At 37.1% G+C, this 15,771-nt stretch overlaps 1 protein-coding gene across 1 annotated transcript in view; it reads left to right on the forward strand.

The window, feature by feature from the left end:
- PUS7L (pseudouridine synthase 7 like) overlaps nucleotides 1-15,771 on the forward strand; it is a 142,676-nt gene that overhangs the window by 27,672 nt on the left and 99,233 nt on the right. The window contains exons 11-12 of the transcript XR_006720266.2: nucleotides 7,177-7,249; nucleotides 14,294-14,453. The gene's annotated coding sequence lies outside the window, so the exon portion shown is untranslated. The remainder of the gene's footprint in view (nucleotides 1-7,176; nucleotides 7,250-14,293; nucleotides 14,454-15,771) is intronic.

Here is a 15,771-nt window from a genome sequence, read left to right on the forward strand (position 1 = left end):
CTTCAATATATAAGGCAAGTATTAACAGACAGAAAAGGAGAAATTGACTGTAACACAATAATAGTGGGGCACTTTAATGTACCACATATATCAATGGACAGATCATCCAGACAGAAAATCAGTAAGGAAACACAGGCCTTAAATGACACATTTGGCCAGATGAACTTAATTGGTGTTTATAGAGCATTCCATCCAAAAACTGCAGAGTGCACATTCTTTTTAAGTGTACGTGGAATCGTCTCCAGGATAGATCACATGCTGGGCTGCAAAGCAAACCTTGGTAAATTTAAGAAAATTGAAATTGTACCAAGCATTTTTCCTGACAACAATGCTTTGATTAGAAATCAACTACAAGAATAAAACTACAAAAACAAACACATGGTGGAAAACAATATACTACTGAACAACCAGTGCAGCACTGAGGAAATCAAAGTATACCTAGAGACAAATCAAAATGAAATGAAAACATGATAATCCAAAACCTGTGGGATGCAGCAAAGGCAGTTCTGAGATGGAGGTTTATAGCAATACAAGCCTACCTCAGGAAACAAGAAAAATCTCAAACAACCTAACTTTACACCTAAAGCACCTAGAGAAAGAAGAACAAACAAATCCAAAGTTAGTAGAAGGAAATAAACCATAAAGATCAGAGCAGAACTAAATGAAATAGAGACTGAAAAACAATAGAAAAGATCAAACTAAAAGCTGGTTCTTTGAAAAGGTAACCAATTTGATAAACCTTTAGCCCTACTCATTAGGAAAAAAAAAGGGAGGGGGCCCAAATCAATAAAATCAGAAATGAAAAAGTTATAACCAACACCACCGAAATGCAAAGGATCATAAGAGACTACTACGAGCAGCTATATGCCAATAAAGTGGAGAACCTAGAAGAAACGGATTAATTCTTAGAAAGGTACACTCTCCCAAGACTGAGCCAAGAAGTAGAAAATATGAACCGACCAGTTACCAGTAGTGAAATTGAATCAGGAATTAAAAAAACTCCCAACAAACACAGAAGTCCAGGACCAGATGGCCTCACAGGTGAATTCTGCCAAACATGTACAGAAGAGTTAATGCCTGTCCTTCTGAAACTATTCCAGAAAATTGGAGACAAAGGAGCACTTCCAAACTCATTCTATGAAGCCACCATCACTCTGGTACCAAAATGAAACAAAGACACCACAAAAAAAGAAAACTACAGGCTAACATCACTGATGAATATAGACGCAAAAATCCTCAACAAAATAGTGGAAACCAAATCCAACAAGACATTAGAAGCATCAAACACCATGATCAAGTGGGATTTATCCTAGAGATGCAAGAATTTTTCAGTATCTGCAAGTCAACCTACAGACTGGGAGAAAATATTTCCAAACAATCTGACCAGCAAAAGCTTAATTTCCAAAATAAACAAGCAGCTCATACAACTGCTCATACAACAAATATATATATATATATATATATTCCAATCAGAAGACCTAACTAGACATTCTCCAAAGAAGACATACAGGTGACCAACAGGCAAATGAGAAGATGCTCAACGTTACTAATTATTAGAGAAATACAAATCAGAACTACAGTGAGGTATCACCTCACACCAGTCTGAATGGCCATTAATTAAAAAGTCCACAAATAATAAATGCGGAAGAAGATGTGGAGAAAAAAGACCCTCCTACACTGTTGGTGGGAATGTAAATTGGTGCAGCCACTATGGAGAACAGTATAGAAGTTCCTTAAAAAACTAAAAATAGAGTTACCATATGATCCAGCAATCCCACTCCTGGGTGTATATCTGAAGAAAACTCTAATTTGAAAAAAGACATGTACCCCAGTGTTCATGGCAGCACTGTTTACAATAGCCAAGACATGGAAACAACCTAAATGTCCATCAACAGATGAATAGATGAAGATGTGGTATACATATACAAAGCAATACTCTCAGCCATAAAAAAGAATGAAATAATGTCATTTGCAGCAATATGGATGGGCCTAGAGATTATCATATTAAGTGAAGTAAGTCAGACAGAGAAAGACAAATATATCACTGAATTGCACCTGAAATTAACACAACGTTGTAAATTAACTATACTTCAAGAAAAGAAAAACTTCAGTCACAAGAAAAAAAAAACTTGTAAAAAGAAAGATCATAGGATATTAGGATTTTTTTAATACTAGAAAATTCTTTTCGTCATTATATATATTAATAATAAATAAATTCAGGACACAAAAATCAGGGATTGTAGTACCATGGATTTTAGAAGTTACCTTTATTGCTTTAATGTTTATTGAAAATGAAATGATGCTACACTAGTAAAACGTTTAGAGAAAATGTTTTAACTTCATTTTGTATGATAAATAATATCCTGTAGATGTAATCAGAAAGTGAATTACATACATAATTAAATTCCAGTTTTCTTTTGAACATTGAGTAGCAGTTAGAAAATATGAAAGCATTAAAATGTGCTGGCATTGGTAGTATTTTCTTTGCCAGTAGATGGCACTGTAATTTTAAATATCTTTCCTATTGAGTTATTTAATACTTTGGCCCTGTGTAAAGAAAGGATCACTAAACTTATTTCAGGTCACCATAAAATGTATTCAGATACGATTCATGTGGAAAATTATTTTATATACCAATAGTATATGCCGTGTTAATTTTTTTTTTCAGTTTAAGGGCTTTAATATGCTTTGGACCAAAAGATGACCAGTCCCCTAAGTTTCTGCAGTTTTTCTGGGGCATTTGGGCATTTCAGGCTCTCAGGAGAAGACTTTTTGGATTAGTTTTAATTTTCAATGTTGCATTTGAAACTGAACAATAGTGCCTCAGGATTTCTAAGATAAAACAAATTGGGGTCTTTTACTGAGATAAAAACACTTAGATTTTTGTAAGTTGTAACAAACTGAAGTCATATGCAACTTTTGATCGAAGTAACGTTTGTTGAGCGTCTGTTGTGCTGGGCACCTCCACTCCTTCCTTATAATCCAGGTACTTACCCTCTAGGTGGGCAGTATTTTCCCTGTTTTTACAGATGAGAAAATACCTGAGTGTGGCTTACTGACCTGTTCAAGGTCAAACAAGAGAGTATATGGTTGAACTTGATTATTCTTCCTGGGCTAGTACAGCTTTCATCTACCTAATATTTGCCTTCTGAAAACAAGTTTTTTTGGTTACTAAGTTCCATTTCTAGCAACTTGGTATTTCTTGCCATTGATTAATAAACGTATTGGAGCATGGCTTGAGAGAAACAAGATTCCTTCTGAGATTCTGAGACCAAAATCCAAGTAAAGGAGATTCTTCAGGAAATTACCAAATCATTTTGGGGTATTTTCCAGAACATTTTGGGACATGTATCACAGTGATAGGCATTGGAGGTTATTGAATGTATTTATTTTAATGGAGATGCTGGGGATTGAACCCAGGATCTCCTTGCAGGCTCAGTGTACACTCTACCACTGAGCTATACCTTCCCCCCATGGGAGGTGGTTTTAGATGGTACCTGGCACAATATTAAATATCTCTGAAAAAGTACAATGAGAGTTGCTTTTTTCTTAGTACTAACACTCTTTTAACGAATTCGTTCTATTTAAAACAAGGAGGCAGCTGATGGATACGACTATACATGTATTGCTTGCTGACTTTTTACAGGGGCAGTGCAGGCCTGAGGCTCAGGAACACAGGCAACAGTACCTAACTAGAATTTCATTAATACTGCTTGGTTTTTTATTGAGTTTATTTTTCTAGTTACCTGTTCTTTATGGCAAATAATCTTGATTTTCCATGTACGTGATGTTCCTTTTAAAAATGAATTTAATTTTCAAAGGAGGGAATCAATGTAAAGGTAATAAGAAACAGTTAGTATAGATATTAGCAGTAATTCCAGCGGTGATATGTGAGTGATTATTGTTTGGGAAATGGGGGTGCAGCTGGGGGTACCGGAACTCAGACAGGGCCTCTACCACCGCGTTGGTGTGTGGCCTCTGTCACCCATGGAATTTCTCTGTTGTGCGGTCAGGTTGGAAGTAATGTTAGCGATCGTTTTCTTCAATCCAGGACAGTACTGCATCCAACGAAATAATGAAAAATACATGAATTCAAGATACTATGAACACAAGTACTAATAATCACATGCCATATCTTGAAATTTCACTGATAAGGATTTTATTTGAGAAAATCTTATGAAACACTAAGAACAGTGTCCAGCGCCTAGTAAATTCTCAGTAAGTGCTGGCTAGTGTTACTATGGTTAATATTACGTTACTGTGCTCTCTGATGAAAGTTTCACAGAATGGTTGAATGGTTAATGAACTTCCCTTGAGATCTGATCTGGCTCTGTCTTAGCATAAACTAACTATAAAGTTCAGCAGCCGTTTAGATTTTTTTTTTTTTTTTTTGGTAAGTGGAAATAACTATGTATTTGTAAATCTGAGAATTCAGCAGTTCATTCTAATTAAACCTGTAAGAACAATCTAGGTCAGTGTTCCTCAGTATTTTCCACCTGACAACTACCCTTAAGAGACCAAAGAAATAAGGCCCCATCTAACAATGCAGGATTTTCTTGCCTTGATGTCAGGCCAGGAGAAGAGGTGGGAGGGAGATACGGAGGAGTAAGAAAAATAGGACTTGTCGTTTTTCTCTTTATTTACTTCTGAAATGTTGAGCATTTAAATGAGAATATAATTGTGTATTAATTTTGCAATTAGTTGAAGAATACTTGAAGAACACTTAAGGTTCAGAGAGGTAAGTTAAGGGAATTGATGGATTACGATTGCATTTTTTTCAGAATAGTTCTGGTGGCTCATGCCAACATATTGCTAGAAAGAGAAACTGATGCATTGTACGTTGTAACAGTACTAATGGCGATTGATATAAATAGTTTAAAGTGCTCTGGACTTTGCTTTCAGATTCAGAAAGATTCTTACAGACAGCTTGATGCCTTATACTGTTTTCGTCTATTTTCTCTAAGTCCTTCTGCTTTCCGTATTTGTGGTAGGCCACGAAGCAAGGCCAGATATATGACATGATAATCACAAATATTTGAGTGCCCCTAAGTTAAAGGCACTCTGTAAGATGCTGTGTAAGACAGTTACGTGAGATAATATCCCTGCCTTTGAGGAATTAACAGTGTTGTATCCTTGAAGGTATCACTTGATTTGAAATGCCATCTGCAAAAAAGGTATGCAGACCACAAGATGGCAAAGACAAAAACCAGCAGCATAGCATCTTTGCATTTTATTAATGGCTCACTATGTGACCGGTAATAGGTTTCTTGAGCTCTCAGCGATTCATGCCGAATCCTTAAGTGATACTTACATTAGCATTTCTAAGCATTTAGAGGTCTCCTCTTCAACTGTGCTTTGAACTATTCAGTCTAAATGCTGCTTTCTAGAAAGCTACTAGTTTAAAGAATGGGAAATGGTGTTAATGGAGTTAATCTTGGGTAATTTCAGTGTGGGTTGTCAGGAATACCTTTAGGTAAAGAAAATGACTCTAATCTTCTTAAGCAATTCATTTTCTCAGTAACTGTGAGGCAAGAGCTAATTTGTCCTGCCCGTGTCCACAGACCCTGTTTTCTTAAAGAAAAATTTTTGTCATGAAGAGAAATCAAGATACCCATGAAATTATTTATATTTTGATACATTAGAAAATGTGACAAAATATAAGAAGCATTAAATTGTCTTTTCTGTATCAGTTTCCTTAATAAGTACCCAACTCAGTTACCAATATTTTCTGTTACAAGGAGGAAATTTAATCATGGACTCAAAACCAGAGGATTTTTGTTATTTTTAAAGGGAAGAGAACAAAGAGCTGGTCACTCCTTAACTGAGGGCGTTTGAGAGGCAAGGTGGGTGGGGAGTGGAGAGGGTTAGGGACTCGATTCTTTAGGCTTTTATTCCAAGTCACCCTTTTCTGATAAGCCTTACTGGCATTTTCTTAGACTGGTTAAGTCAGGATTCTGAATTTTTCACTACAATAGGGTTTTAATCTTAGCTAATTATTGTTTCCACCCCCACCTCTGGTCATAAAAGACCACTGTTCTTTTCTGAAAAGGGACGATGAAGACTCTTTCTATAAATAACCTTTACAATTTCCTTAGGTTATAATAAAATGTGGTGGGGGGGGTTGCATATGATTTTCAAAAGGAAACTAATTTTTCCATGAAATATCTTAAGGGGAATCTAACAGATTTTTGTGGTCTGTAAATAGCCATGCACTTTTCACATTTAGGAACCAATAGAAAAACTGGGAAGCAGTTATTCTGAATTCAGAGAACATTCTTTCCAAGGCACTGAAAGAGAAAACTGTAATTCCATAGTGAAGCATTTGATGATTGTGTGTGTAATGTACGAATTTGATGGTTGTGACAATTTTCTAACTGACTGCCTCCATTCTTTAGTCTAACTGGTCTATCTTTGTATACTAATGTCAGTTACCCTCCGCAAAGTAGACATCTGATCCTGTCATTGTGTTTATAACATATAACATTTCAGTGGCTTCCTAGTATCTATGGAATGAAAGTCCAAATTCCTTGACATTGCACATGTAGACCTGCCCAGTATGGCTTCGGATTATCTTTTAGGTGTCATCTGCCTCTTACTCTGTAAAACATACCTTTTGTGTCAGTTCTGTTTGCCCCTTCCCAAATATAGCAAGTTTTCCCGTGTTATGCACCTCAGCCTCCTGTTCCCCTGGAGGAACATCCTCTCTGCTTAGGCTAGATAAATGTCCTGTCCATGAAGTCTGTGTTCTCACAACACTCTTACTGCTCAGGTACCCATCAGTGCCTGACATACTGTTGGCTTAAAAATGCTGAATGAATACCACAAACACACCCTAGTAAACGTACCTGGTAAACATATGTATCTCAGCAAAGTTCGAAAATAGTCCTTTACCCTCACAGAAAGTACAGAGCGTTAGAGTTGGGACTCATTTTAGTGCCTTTCCATTTTACGTGAATTGCCAAAGTAATTTTAATCATTTCTTCTTTGTCATCACTACCTATAAAATGTCTCCTTGTTATTTAAATATTAAATGCATGGTAGAATTTCACTTACAGAACAAGCTCTTGGGGAATGTAACCATTCTCATTTTACAAATGAAGATTCCAGGGCTTGAGGAAGTTATGTAGCTGACACTGGGTTGCAAAGAGAGTGTAACCTAGTTCTTTTGTTTTCAAGGTCCATGGGGATCACTGCTTTGCGCTGCTGATTTCTCATGCAAAATGCCTCAGTTCCGCACTTTGCCTAACTAGTGAGTATTTAATTTCTGCCTGTCTCTGAACTGACCTGTGTACTTCTAATACTTTATGACTTTGAGGCAAATTGGGGGAAGACTTTAAAGGGCATAATGATAAATGGCTGTTACTCACTGAGCACTATGTGCTTAGCATTTTATATCTTACTAATAAGTAGTTACCTATGGGATGAGTGTTGTTATTTTTATTTTGTAGATGAGGACACAAAGATAGAGTGCAATTAAGAAACTTGGGAAAGGTAAAACATGCAGCCAGAGCTGAAATCCAGATGCTTTTTCTTACAGAATTCAGAGACTCTTAAGCCATGAACTTGGTTTGAAATTAAATGGTAGTGACTGCAGTCATGCCATAGAAGCCAACACAAATGTTCTCTTGAGGAAGCTGCCTTCATCCAGGGTTCCCCTCGGTGTTCAAAGACAGTAAGCAGCATAGAAAAATAAATAAACTAATAAGGCATCCTGAATAAGTGCCAGCAGAAACAAAAGACAGCATAAATAGACCTCAGAATTCTAGACATGGACTTCATGTTAATGATTTTTAGAAAAGTAAGAGACAGGCTTGGAAACAGGCAGGGAATAAGAACCTACAACACAATCTAGCATATTCGAAAAAGAACTGACACACTTTCTAGAAGTGAACAATATAATAATCAAAACTTAAGACTCATGTGTTTAATAACAGTACACACAATTGAAAGCATATTAGTCATCTAAAATATAGGCCAAAAGAAATCCAGAATAGAGCAATGAGATTTTTTTTTTAAGAAGTACAGAAATAAGGCATGGAGGATAGAGTGAGAAAATTCAAAATGCATTGAACTGGAACCTGAAGGAGAGGAGAAAGAATAAGGTAAAGGCAACATTTGAACAGACAGTGACTGACAATCAGCTGGAACTAATAAGACACTAAAATGCAGATTGAAGAAGTCCAGTGAATCCCAGTCAATCAGTATAAATAAAAGTAAAGCCACACTGAGATACATCACAGTGAATGCGCAGCACATCAGTAATAAAAAAGGAAAACCTTGAAAGCAGCCAGAGAAAGATTATTCTCAGGGAATGACTGGCGTGATGGCAGTCTCTCCAGAGCAACAATGGGAGGCACTGAAATAACTGAGAAAGTTTGGGACTAAGTCCTGACTCTCACCAGAGGAAATTAAAGCAAAAACAAAACCAAACTTCTGGCGGTAGATAGAGGGCCCCAAATCAAAGCCCTAAGGTAGAAGAATGGATGAACAGGAAAAGTGGTAAAGATGTGGTTAAGTATAAACAAACACTGACTTGATAAAATGACAGCGTCTGTAATATCTTCTGGGTTAGAAAAGGCTAATAAATGAGAACATAGCACCTGGGAGGGAACAAAAACGGGACTAATGATCTAAAGGTTGCATTATCTGTCAAAATGGGTAAGTATATTGATTAACTTTAATCTTTGATAAATTGGAATTGTGTGGTATAATATCTATAATAATCAATCAAAGAATAAAACCAGTTAACATAACCAAACTAGGTGCGGGATGATTGCTGTAACAATGTGTGCTCTACAAACCAGCGCTTTGTGATTAGCTTCATATATTTGATAAGAAACATTTGGTTACATACAAGAATCCATTGTCATGAACAATTTTAACATTGAATTGTTTTTAATTTAATTTTTTATTGAAGTGTAGTTGATTTACAGTGTCAGTTTCAGGTGTACAGCACAGTGATGCAATTATACATATACATACACAGATATACATATATTTTCAGATTCTTTTCCATTATAGCTCATTACAAGAAATTGAATATAGTTCCCTGTGCTTATACATACACATACATAGATAACACACGTATTTTCAGATTCTTTTCCATCATAGCTCATTACAAGGAATTGAATATAGTTCCCTGTGCTATACAGTAGGTCCTTGCTGTTTATCTGTCTTATATATAGTAGTGTGTGTATGTTAATCCCAAACTCCTAATTTATACCCCCGCTGCCTTTCCCCTTTGGTAACCAGAGTTTAACACTGAACTTCTTGAGAATAGGAAGACCTAGCTTCTTCAAACATAATTTCCACTGTTATAAACGTTGAATGATTGTAAAAAAAAAAAAAATTATTTTTCCCGCCAAATTTTGTGCAGTTATACATAGCATTTGCTATTTTCTAGGCACTACCACAAACATGTATTATTCTCTTAATCATAAGTTTTGACCAAGAAGTGTGTGTATGTGTAGCTATTTCACACCCAAAATCCATGAGTGAAACATTATGGTCAGAGAAGCAAGCTCAAATTTCTTATTAAGATTTTGAAAATACTTTATTTTGAAACTTTATATAAATTCAATGTTTAATATCTTCCATACTAGGTGTAGGGTATCTTTCTCATCATAATTATATAAAGGCAATAATTTTTTTCACTAACTCATGCCCCTAAATTCTTTGCAGCCTGCCTTAGTGTGATACAAGTATCATTTTCTACATGTGAGGGAAAAAGCTGGGGAACATTACATTACATTTAGAGCCAGATAGAATAGGGGAGAGTAGGATCATTCTGCACTCTGCATTTTAAGCCTGTATTAAAAAACAAAAAATATTAGATAATATTGTGTTTATATAAATATGACTACTCATATTTATTTCCTTGTGTGTTTCTCCTTTACTTTTCTCTTTCTTTTTGATTCATGCCCTCATGCTCTGCGTCTGCATTTGACAACTGACTTGATCAGTTCCATAGCCACAAAAAGTCATAAGCAGTCGGCTTCATAAGATACTTCTGTGACCTTTGTTCTGATGGTTACTTAGTGGTCCCAGAAGAAAACTCACTAGGAGCCAGCCTGCAACTTCAATGCCTACTCTAATTTCAAAGTGAAATATATCCTTGTGCTTGTAGCCCCCTGCTCCCTCACCTAACTCTTCTAGTTATCCTTCTTGAGCTCTCAGAAATGCGAGGAGCTATCCTACGATTTTCTCTGCCAGTATCTGGAGCGTTAGAAAGCTTATTTTATCATGCAGTCTCTTTCCAGGTGACAAATCAAAGTATTTTGACAATCAGCTGAATTGCTCTAGTAATTGCAGAGGAATAGAATTTCTCCTAGCAGGAACTGTTGGGAAAGATTTCATATGTGTTTAGTAAGACAAATTAGAGAACTTAGCATTTTAAATCCTTGGTTGCTGTTTTTATAATTAGGGTTAACGTCATACAAGAGACAATAAATCTTATAAGTCGTGAGTTAAAACGTTGTCTGCCAGAACACCTTCAGGTGACTTGTGATATGAATGTAGTTGTGCAAGTGGGCTTCTCCCCCCTTCTCCCAGATGGAAATCATATAAGAGCAATAAGGAAAACTATGTGTTTTTAAAACCAGCAAACAGTATGATAAGCAAACTTAAAGTACATGCAAAGCTGCCAAGAGCAGCTGAGATCTGACGCAAGTTGCATGGTAGAAAGTAGAAAAAAAAGTGGCAAGAGGGTTCCGTAACAGCAGATCTCAAGATCAGCAAGAAATGCTTTTTCTAAATAGGAGGGATCTACCCTAAAGAGAAAAACTGAGTAGGTAAGGCTGTTGGCAAAAACCCTGCCAAACCTGGTTTGGGGCTAAACGAAGCATCTCAAACATACATGATGTTGCATTTGCGGGAAGCAGAAAAGAAAAATCTTTGAGTTATAAATCATGGGAAATTATCCTGGCCTCTCCTTTCTAACCAAGAACCTCTTGCAAATAGCTGGCCCAGGAAAATTCAAGTCATGCAATAACGAGTAATAAAGGAAACCGCGCAGTCTTAACACAAAGATAAACGGGTGGGGAGAAAAGATAAACACGTGGAAAAGAGCAGCAAAACTTACCAAATGCCTGCAGAAAGGTGGCCAGAAAGGAGATAAAAATTGTGACACGCACTTTTACTTTTTGGTAAAGCAATGACTTCTATGAAAGAAGACAAACAAGAAATGGAAGAAGAAAGAAAACAACATGGGAAATATAAGACAAGACAAACGGAGAAGAGAAAAACAGACAGCAGGTTTCAAGAAAGATGACAAAAACAGAACCATCAGAGAAATGAAGATGAAACTGAAGCGAGTACACACACACACACACACACACACAACGACACATACAATAAGGGACGAAAAAGTTATGGAGAACAAAATTGAACTTTCCTAAATATTTGAAGATTTAAATATGCACACACACAAAGGAAAATAATAAAATATCACTGGTGGGGATGTAAAAGGATACAAAATACCTTCATGTTTATGGTAACTAGAAAATTTGGGACAAAATGAAAATTATACTTTTCTATGGAATTATAAAATAGTCTTGGATACAAGGAAGGCTTGGTGGACTGAGTACGAGGATGAAATGGGTTATCTATAACAGAGAGCTGTATTCATAGCAGAGTTTACCTCTGAGGGGAGGTAAATTCACCCTAACCAAAACTGTGGGCCAGCCTCAGAGCAACTCAAACTCTAGAAACAACCCGCATGAACCAGCCTTTCTTTCCAACAGCTAACTAAGGAGGAACTTGTACTGTTTGGAAATAATATAATACTGACTCTTTATACTTAACGTTGGGAATGCAATTTAAAAATATAAAACATTCAATGAGGCAAGAAAATGCAATCTGTAGCGAAGAGAAAACTTATTGGTGAAATATTGAACAGTTCCTCTTGAGATCGTAAAAAAAGGCAATGATGTCTGCACTCACCACTTCTGTTATATCAGAGGTCCTAGCCAGTGGGATAAAGCAAGGAAAAGAAATTAAATGCACAGAGTTGGGAAAGGAACAAATTAAAATTTTGTCTTTGGAAGACGGTATGATGATGTGGATAGAGAACACAAAGAACTCTGCAAGGAGCACTGAACACACAGCTGGGGCTGATGAATGGCTTTAGCCAGTTCACAAACGACAAAGGCAATGGGCGAAAGTCAACTTCATTTCCATATAATAGCAATGATTAGTTGAACAATGGTACTTTTAAAACAATACTAATTACAGTAGCATAAAAACAGGAAATCATCTAGGAGCGTATTTAACAAAGTCTTACAGGTCCTCTACACCAGTAACAACAAAGCATTTCTGAGAGAAGGGAAAAAAAGAAAAACCTAAAAAATGGAGATAGATAATGATGCTCATTGACTGGAGGACTCAATATTGTTAAGATGTCAGTTCACCCCAAATTGATATGTATATTTAATTAAATAATAGTCGAAACACAGCCAACTGTTCATGTGAAAAATGGTACAAATCACTTGGAAAACTATTTGGCAGTTTTTCATATATTTAAACATACCCTACTGTATGACTCAGGGATCCCATTCTTAGGTATTTATCAAAGATTAACAAAAACAAATGTCCACAAAAATATATAAAATGTTGTACAAAAACGTTCACAGTAACTTTACTTACAATAGCCAGTGGCTGGAAACAACGCAAACGTCTGTATAAGGAAAATGGATAAAGAAATAGTGGTGTATTCACACAACACAAGAAAAATTTTTACATGCAACAACATGTATGAATCTCAAAAATATTGTATTGCATGAGAGAAGCCAGGAACAAAAGAGAACATGTGCTGTGATCGCATTTATGTGACATTTCAAAGAAGACAAAATTAACTATGGTAATAAAAATCAGAACGGTTGTTGCTTTGTTGTGTATGTGTATTCAGGGTTGGGGTTGGATCGAGTGACCTGAGAGAACATCTTTATGTGAAGGAAATATTCCTTATTTTGCTTGAGTTGGGGGTAAATGGATTTATAAATTTGTCCAGACTTGTTAGGCTGTGTGCACTTAAGTTCTGCACATTTCACTGTATGCAGATTATATTTGCAGCAGCTTCAGAATGTGCCGCAGCATTGGGGCTGACATGTCCCCCCCACAACTACACCCAGTGGCTTAGCATGACACAGGTGTCAGAGCCTGGCCATGTCTGCCCAAAGAGAGACCCCGTAGTGGGCAGTGTTTGTTCTAGAGTTCCTGCTTAGGACTGGCCACAGAGTTTTCAGAGCTGCACTGGTCTGAGGCCCTTCCTAGCCAACTGCCCTTGCATTGCCCTCCCTTGCCTCACGTGTCAGACTTGTACCATGTCTACTTCTGCCTCCTCTCACCTGCATCGTCCACAGCCATTATCCTTAGCGAGCTCTTGCATGTCTTGGCTTTTGACACAAACTTTTGATTAAAAAAATAATTTGGGATAGAAATGAGACCAAAAATATATCATATCAATACATTTGTATTGGCTTAATTCCAGAAAAGGGTTTTTTTCTCCCCCAGAAAGAAATCACTCTTTATGCCTTTACACTGTATGCAACAGGCTCACCCAAAACAAATATATTTAATGGTTGAATATAAAGTTGTGAACAAAGGCAAACGCAAACAGAAAGTGGAAGTCATGATCTTAATATCAGATGAGGAGGAATTCAAGCCAAAACACATTAAGAAGAAATACTCATTTTGACAGCCTAAAGAGACATTTCAGATATAGGTGACTTTGAAGGCAACTGACAAACTTTGTCTTAAAGATGAAGAGATTTAGAGGAAATTTCCCCTGAAAATAAATACTTGAACATGTGAAACATTCTGTGTTAATTTAATTTAGTAAACCTATGTGGATGAGCCAAAAATATTAATTTATTTCATATATTCCTGGACCCAGCTTTCTTTTCAAAAAGCTCTTTTCTTTAATAACCAAAATATATGCTCTGTCTGAGAAACTTTTTAACATCTGTATTAAATAGTTGTGCATAATAATTTCCAAAGTAATTCAAATCCCCTCTTAGCATTTATCTCAGTTGAAACTTTATACATTTATTTCTGTGATTAATTGATTAATGTCTCTCTGACCGTGGGACCGTGGGGTCCATGAGAGGAAGAGCATTGTTCGTTGGTTGATTGGTTGGTTGACTTGTTTTTATCATCGTGTCCTCCAGATCTTGCGCAGGTCTGGCACCTAGTAGGTACTCAGTAATTCTTATGAATAAATAAATGAAGCACAAAACACAGTGATATTGGTGTAATTCCTTCTGAAGGACTACAGCTAAATTTATTTTTTTTCTAGATGCAAGTCTTTCTGGAAATAGAGATGCTGTGGTCACTCATCGAGTCATCTGTTCATTCAACAAAATATTTATTTACGTGGCAGACACCATGCTAAGCACAGAATACACAGTGACAACAGGAATAGATACAACTCCTGCCCTTGAGGAGCTCACAGTCTGGTGGGTACTGCTTAAGAACTCATCAATTCTTGATTTCTTACAATTTATGTACAACTATAATTATACATTTGAAATAGTACTGTATCAGAGAAGTGTCATAGGCTTTTTCTTATTTGACCCTCATAGCAAGATGTCATCTCCATTTTGCAGATAGAGAAACAGGTTTTAAAAAGTTATGCTTTAGGGGAGGGTATAGCTCAGTGGTAGAGCACCTGTTTAGCATGCACAAGGTCCTGGGTTCAATCCCCAGTAACACCTCCATTATAAATGAACAAACAAACCTAATTATTTCCCCCAAACAAACAAGAAGTTATGCTTTGTATCAATTAGTTCATTTTATTTAAAAAATATTTATTGAGTGCCTACTATGTTTCAGGAACTTGTCTAGGACCTGAAAACAGCAATGAACAAGACAGAGAGGGACCCTTCTAGTGGGAGGTGGCAAACAGTGAAAAAGTAAAAAAGCAAATTTTTATAGCAGGAAGTATTCAGGAGAAATACATCAAGCAATGCAATTAGGGAGTGAAGAGAGGGAATTCAGGGAAGGACTCTCTGAGGTGCTGACACTGAAATTAACAAGCAAAGAGTTAGATCAGACATTTGAAGCATCGTGGGAAAGCTTTCAAAGGGAGCGCCTAGTCCAAGGCAATGAGCAGGATGCGAGCTTGGCATATTTAAGGGGAGAAAACAGGCCTGGTGTTACGGGGGCAGTGGGTTACAGGGTGTGAGGTCAGATTCAGAGGGATGGGAGCCAGATCATACAGGGCCCTGCAGGCCATGGATTGATTCTATTCTGCAGACACTGAGAAGCCAATGAGAACTCATGTAACTTACTTAGCGTGGGTCACAGATGAGGATTCCACAGCAAGTATGAAACAAGCAAATCGTGCTTGAACTTGATTTCAAAGAAAGCATGGACCCAATAGAGACGTTGGAAGTGATTATCTTACAATCAGCTGGGAAGTTTCCCTTAGGTGATGAATCACCTTGGAGACACTGAAGGTGGTCTCCATCAGAAGTGGGGGGGGGGGTGCTAGGGAGACACGGAGCCTATCATTCCTGAGGACAATCTTGGAGAAGACTTCTTGTCAGGAGGAAAAGGGTGTCATCAAGTTTTTGCATTTGTAGAAAAGCAAAACACCTCCAGATCTTAAGGGGAAGAAAAGGGACAATGGTTCCGAGTCTTTAGTCTTTAACGTGATCCATAATGGAAGCAGCCCTGTGTGGCCCTGGGAACCGAGTGTAGGGGCAACTTTGCGGGGCTCTCCCCTGGGCAAGTGAGCTCATCCTCTCTTCATAACCTGAGGCTGCCTGAAGA

The sequence above is a fragment of the Camelus bactrianus genome, chromosome 12, assembly GCF_048773025.1.
Source record: "Camelus bactrianus isolate YW-2024 breed Bactrian camel chromosome 12, ASM4877302v1, whole genome shotgun sequence".
Classification (NCBI taxonomy): domain Eukaryota; kingdom Metazoa; phylum Chordata; class Mammalia; order Artiodactyla; family Camelidae; genus Camelus; species Camelus bactrianus.